At 59.0% G+C, this 6,315-nt stretch overlaps 1 long non-coding RNA gene across 1 annotated transcript; it reads left to right on the plus strand.

The window, feature by feature from the left end:
• Positions 1–764: 764 nt before the first annotated feature.
• LOC125933485 (uncharacterized) lies at positions 765–1,583 on the plus strand. Its single transcript, XR_007460973.1, has 2 exons — positions 765–1,070; positions 1,311–1,583. It is a non-coding gene; the product is annotated as an uncharacterized LOC125933485 (long non-coding RNA).
• Positions 1,584–6,315: the final 4,732 nt, after the last annotated feature.

Below are 6,315 nucleotides of genomic sequence, written 5' to 3' on the forward strand. Positions count from 1 at the left end.
GGGCTGGCTACTGTGACTGAGGTGGGAGCCAGTGGGGGAGGGGCCCAGTGGGGGGAGGGGCCCAGTGGAGGAGAGACCTAGCAGAGGAGAGGCCCAGCAGGAGAGTGACCCTGATGAGGAGGGGCCCAGTGGTGGAAGGACCCTGAGGGGGAGGGGCCCATTGATGGAGGGACCCTGAGGGGGAGGGGCCGAGGGGAGGAGGGGCCAGAGGGGGAGGGGCCCAGCGGGGTAGGGCCCAGTAAGGGAGGCCCTAGAGGAGGAAGGGCCCAGCAGGAGAGGGACCCTGAGGGGGAGGGGCCCAGGGGAGGAGGGACCAGAGGGGGAGGACCCCAGCAGGGGAGGGCCCAGCGGGGGAGGGGCCAGAGGAGGAGGGGCTAGAGGGGGAGGACCCCAGCAGGGGAGGGCCCAGCGGGGCAGGGCCCAGTGGGGCAGGGTCAGACCCCAAGGGCTGGGAGGAGGGGGGATGCTCAGTTAGTGTGGAGATGTGGTGGCCCCACCTGGACACGCACCAGCCGAGGCCTGGGAGCCATCAGCATAGAGGTGGCGGTGTAGACCATGGACTGGGTAACGCAGTCACAGGAGAGGACAGCTAGCTAAGAGGGCTGAGGACAGAGCGTGTCCCCCCTCCTCCCCACCCCCCCCCCTGCCCCCAACATTTCAAGATCAGACAGAAGAGGCAGAGCCAGGAGGGAACTGCTCTGGAGGCCGGGGTCTGGGGTCTGGGGTCTCCCCAGTGAGAGCGTCTCAGGAGGAGGGGAGCAGGGCCTGGAGACAGCTGCCGACGGTCTTTAGGGATGAACGTCCCCAAGGGATTCGCTAGGGCACACTAACTTAGAACTGCTTTAAGTGAAATGTTAGTCACCCCCAAAAAAAGAATTCCATCCTCTCCTAAGCAGACCTGTATCACCAAAAGATGGTGCTGAATTATTATATGTAAAATCCTGTTAGTAAATATTTATGGCAATTTGTGTTCTCTGTTAAACAGGAACCTGCATCATGTCTTCCATTCTACTTCTTGGGCCCGCGATGTCTAACGTATTTATCATCGGCCCCTTTGCACGGGCGAGAAGGTGAAGGAGGCATTCCCGGGTGGGGTGACAGCCGTGAGGCCCCGTGCACCCAAGCGCTTGGCCCGGAGGCTCTGGGGGCGCCCTGGCGGGTCTTTGGCATGCTGCCATTGTGCCCACGCCATTTGGGGGAAGCCGGGTCACGAGTTCCAGCTTGGCCTCTCACACACAGGAAATGCAGTGGCCTGGGGAAGGGTGGAGGTCACAGCAGGAAGAGGTCACTGCCCTCAGTTCCTCTCCTAGGTGGCGCCCCATGGCTGTTGCAGTTCTGCATTGCTGGGGTGACGCTCCAATCTGTATCTGTCTGCCGCCCGAGGCCCCGGGTCCAGGCGGCAGGGACCGGGCCTGCTGTCCTGGGAACCTATCTCCAGGCATCCAGTCAGCACTCTGTAAATACTTGGTGAAAGAAGCCAGTGAAGGAATCGGCGAATGAGCCAATTTGCAGCCCCCACCCCAAAGTCTGGCCCAGTGCCTTGTGCAAAGTAGATGTTCTGAAAACATTTGCTAAAAAATTAAGTGTTGACTCTTTGCACACTTTCTAGCTGAAGTGTGTCCCTTGGGGCCTTTGGGACGGTGGGGCGGGGCCTCGGGGAGGGCAGCCCACTTCTCAGGACGCTGCTGGCCCCTGTAGGCAGCCCCCAAGTCTTCCTCATCCTATAGGCGGGAGGCTTGGACCACTGTGCTGCCAGACCCGCTGGGCAGAACAAAGTCGTGTTTATTTCCTTGTGTTTTCCCTAGAAGCTCCACTCACGGTGCAGAGCCCTTGATGGATGGGTCTGCAGAAGCAAGCCTATGGCCCAGAAGGCCCAGACCCATCCTTGAGGGTCTTCAAAATGGGAGCTGAGGGGGTAGGAAAGGAGTTTGGAGGCTGCAGGGCTCTGTGGGCGGCGGGGGTTGCAGATGGACACTGGAGCATCACAGTTAAAGGCATTGACTTTGAAGTTAACAGGTGAAAAATCTGAGTCGCCATTCTCCTGTTTCTGGGGACCCGAGTTGTGTGATCTCAGGCAGGTGTGCAGCCTCTGATCCCGTCTGTACTTTTGTAGACCGTTGTCTTAACTCTGACGCTCACTCATGAGGTTCACAGACGTGTGGATGTGGGAAAGGCCAGTGGTGTCCCCAAGATGACGAGGTGGCTGCATCTGCACTGAGGAACCCAGCCCGCCTGGAACTTGAACCCAGCACACCTGGCTCCAGCCCCAGGGCTTGCCCTCCATCCCTTCCATCCCTCTTGGCGGGGCCGTTTGGGGGAGCGCAAGGCAGATCATCCCTTTTGGTGGAAGAATGGTGAAGAATGGCTCAAGACTTGGGGGCGGGGAGCTGGACACTTTCCCACCTCGACTTCCTGGGCCCGGCCTTTCTCTGCGCCACTGGGTCCCCGCCGTAATCTCACCGCGTGGCTTGGGAAAACCATGAAACTCGGCGGGGGCGGGGGCCGGATTCAGCCTTGAAACAGATCTACCTGCTTCTAGATCCCACCTTGAAGGGGCCTTTCAGAGCAGGCAGAGCACGGATGCAAGCCACAAAGCCTCATGCCCAGCGGCCTCCCTGCTACCCCCAAGCTGTGCCGCAAGTAAGGGGCCCTCACGGTGGGGCAGGGGGCCCCCTTCGTATTCTCCTCCGCGCCCCACCCACAGGGCGGCCAGCAAATGCTGCCTAGCATGGAGTGGACCAGTCTGGCTCCTTGTTTAGCCCTAAGCGCAACAGTGTAGGAAGTGGGAGCGGGCCTGCATCGGTGGGGGGGAGGGGGGATAGGCGGGCCTGAGTCCGTGGCAGGGACGGGGGGGCGGGCCTGAGTCCGGTCTCCTGTGCCCCTGGCTGGTGGATGCAGCCACCCTCAGGAGGGCAAACTGGTGTCCCTCGCAGGCCGGCTGCAGCTTCCCCGGGGCGCCACCGTTTCCACCTCGGTGTTCAGCCCTGGCCCGTGCGGGCTCTAGGGGAGCCATCTGCACAGCCCTAAGGAACCCTGGGCTGTCTGCAGTTTTCCACCCTTCTGCCCAAGACCTGTGCTGGAGCCCGTCTGCAAAGGAGGAGATGGAAGGCGGCCAGGGGGGTGGCCAGGGCTGGAGACAGGGTCCAGACTGCCCGGGCGGGGCTTCAGGAGCAGGGACAGAGTAGAGGTTGTGGACTTGGGTCCAGCTTGGGGCCATGAGGCACGGCCGATGAAACTGAGGTTGGAAGTCAGCCTTCCCATGCCATCCCTGGAGCAGGAGTTCATGGAGGTCACTGGCCCCCAGAGGCTCTCTCAGGGACCAGAAACCACGCAAACTATTTTTGCGACTTTCAGAAGCAGCTCCCCTTGAAGCATGACTAACTAGGAAACAGCTGAACTTCAGAAACTCAAAACTGCCCATGCAGCTGATGTGGGTCTCCTAGGGAACCGAGAAAGTATAAAGAAAAAACAAAACTTGTCAGCGCTCAGAAATCACTTTTACCCAGAGATGGACAGACAGTCCCACCTGGGGTAGGGACGCCCCCGGGCTCACTTGAAGAAACACACAAAAAGAATGACTTTGACTTTGGGAGAAAGGTGGGGCTTTGGCTTGGCCTCACCCTGTCCCGAGCACCCCAGTCGCAGGGCCCTGCTGGACAGGGAGACACAGCGTCTCAGGACGGACGCGTTGGGAGGTCTGGTTCTCTGCTAGGCAGCCGCCTGCCCGCTCAGACCTGCTTGGGCCCCACAGGGCACAGCTGCAAGGGACAGGCCAAGGGCACCCACTCCCTTGACTGGCTGGCTGGACCACCCTCCTATGCGCAGCTGAATAATGACCCCTGAAGATGTCCATACCGTGGTCCCTGGAGCCTATAAATATGTCACCTTACACAGCAAAAAGGCCTTTGCAGACATGATCCTGAGATAGGAGAAGAATCCTGCAATATCCGGGGGGGTGGGGGGGGGGGGCGGGCAGAGTAATCACCAGAGTCTTTCTGAGAGGCGGGAGGGTGACAGAGAAGGGCGACATAACCACGGAAGCAGAGTCAGAGATTTGAAGGTGCTGCACCGAGGATGGAGGCCGGGGCCGCGGGAAGGGGGCGGCCTCCAGGAGCTGGAAAAGGCCAGGAGGCAGATTCTCCCCTAGCGTTTCCAGAAGGAACAGAGCCCACACCTTGGCCATGGCCCCATGGGGCTGATTTTGGATTTTCGACCCTCCAGAACTGCCAGATAATACACTTGTGTCGTTTTAAGGCCCGAAGTTTGGCATAATTTGCTCCGACAGCTGGAGGACAGTAATACAGCTCCCCCAGGGCCGCTGCTGCTCAGGCTGCTGGGGCCCACCAGCGGGCCTGCCCCCTCCCAGCTGCTCAGCCAGAGCCTTGCCCCGGGGTTCTGGGAAGAAGTTCTCCCTACAAGTCTCCACAGGATCTGCCTCGCCCGCCCGCATGCAGAGTGGCTACCCACAGGGTGAGATCTCTGGAGATCAGGAAAACACCGCCCACACCCAAGGCCTCCCCTCCTCCCTCCCTGTGGGCTGAGACCAGAAATTCCTCCGGAGCACTGCCTCTGCTTCTGTTCCACACAGGGGCATTTGGGAAGAGGTCATTCCAAAGGGAGGTTTACACAAAGATATAGATGATCCGCGTCCTTGCGTTCCCTGCGAGCTGGTTCCCAAGTAGGGGTGGGAACAAAGCAGAGGGGGTTTCCGGAAAGGCTCCAGGACAGGGAATCAATCAATCCTGGAGACTCACCCGTCCATCCTGCCCCCTCGTGTCCCACCCGCCCCCTTTCTCCTCGCAGGCCGGATTTTCTCTGCTCAGCCACGCTGTTCCTGGCTCCCTCATCAAGAGATGGGCTCCTCCTCTTTCCAGGTCCGGACTCACTGGCCCCCTGCCTACAATGCACCACTATGGGGAGCAGTGCTGGGAGAGGGACGCTCCCAGGGTGGTCTTTTCAGAACTAGGGGGACCATGGCCCATGCTGGCCCCAGGCCTCCAGAACCGCAAACTTGAGACAACCCCATCTCCTCCCACAGGCTTGCCCATCCCAGTGCAGCCAAGGGACCCTGAGTGCCTAATGACAGTGACACACACCCAGCGACACCAGGAGTCTCAAAATCACTGTCCCCAGGGCCAGGCCTGGGCCCAGAAATGAAGGAAGCAGCCATGATGACAACAGTCTAGGATGCTCCCTTTCACTTTGGTTTTGGATGACAGGCTCGAGGACCGCTGTTTGGAACAGCACCCGTGCCGTCAACGGGAACCGGGCCCGAACGGGAGAAAGCAAAGCAGAGGCAACCGATATGCCCTCTGGAGAAAGGCCCCTTGAGAGAGACTGTCTGGATGGCACCGACTGGCACAGAAGGGCTGGGCCTGCCTGTGGTCACCCCACCTTCAAATCCTAATGTCTGACGACCGCGTTAGGCTGGTCTACGGGCAGGGCCGGCCCTGGGACCCTGACTCACACCCATGGGAGGCCTCTGGTGGGGAGTCACCGATAACGTTGAAGCCCTTCCTCCTCTGACAGTCTCTCTCCCGTCACCATATGCCGTAGGTCCCCTCGCGCAGCGTGCACAGAAAGCACGCAGCTCAGACTCTGAACTACTTCTGAGATTCATTCGTGCACAGCAGACACCATGCAGAACCTAGCACGAGTGCTTGGGGGGGGTGGGGTGAGGAACAGCATGCATGCCCAGGGACGGGTCACAGGGGTCCACGTTTAATTATGTTCAATATTAATAAAAATACAGCATAACTGGTTCACTTAACATACCTTCCACTACTAAGGGCGTACAATGGAGTACAATCTGATATACAGCTTTGGGGACACAAAGTAACTTCAATACCAGGTCATGAGAAATGCTCCGTTTCACTTTGGTTTTGGATGACAAGCCCCAGGACCGCCGCTCGGAACGGCACCTGCACTGTCAACGGGAACCGGGCCTGAACGTGAGAAAGCAAAGGCAACAGACATGCCCTCTGGAGAGAGGCCCCTTGAGAGAGACTGTCCGGATGGCACAGATTGGCACGGAAGGGCTGGGCCTGCGTATATAAAAAGATTTGTATAATAAACCAAATAATATTGGAAATAATACCTCCAGTAATACTTCTGTAAGAAGCAGAATTACACTGCATGTTATTCACATGCATAGGAGCGTGTAGGAAAAATCCTGTGTTGTAATTATGGCTGGAGTGGGACAGCAAAACACGTACTGAAAACGACAAGGTAATTGGCAGGGAAATTCATCCACGGAAGGGCCGCGTCCAGGGCAGGGGCGCCTCATCAGCGGCACAACAGGAAGGGAACCCACTC

This window comes from Panthera uncia, chromosome D2 (genome assembly GCF_023721935.1).
Source record: "Panthera uncia isolate 11264 chromosome D2, Puncia_PCG_1.0, whole genome shotgun sequence".
NCBI classification, from domain to species: domain Eukaryota; kingdom Metazoa; phylum Chordata; class Mammalia; order Carnivora; family Felidae; genus Panthera; species Panthera uncia.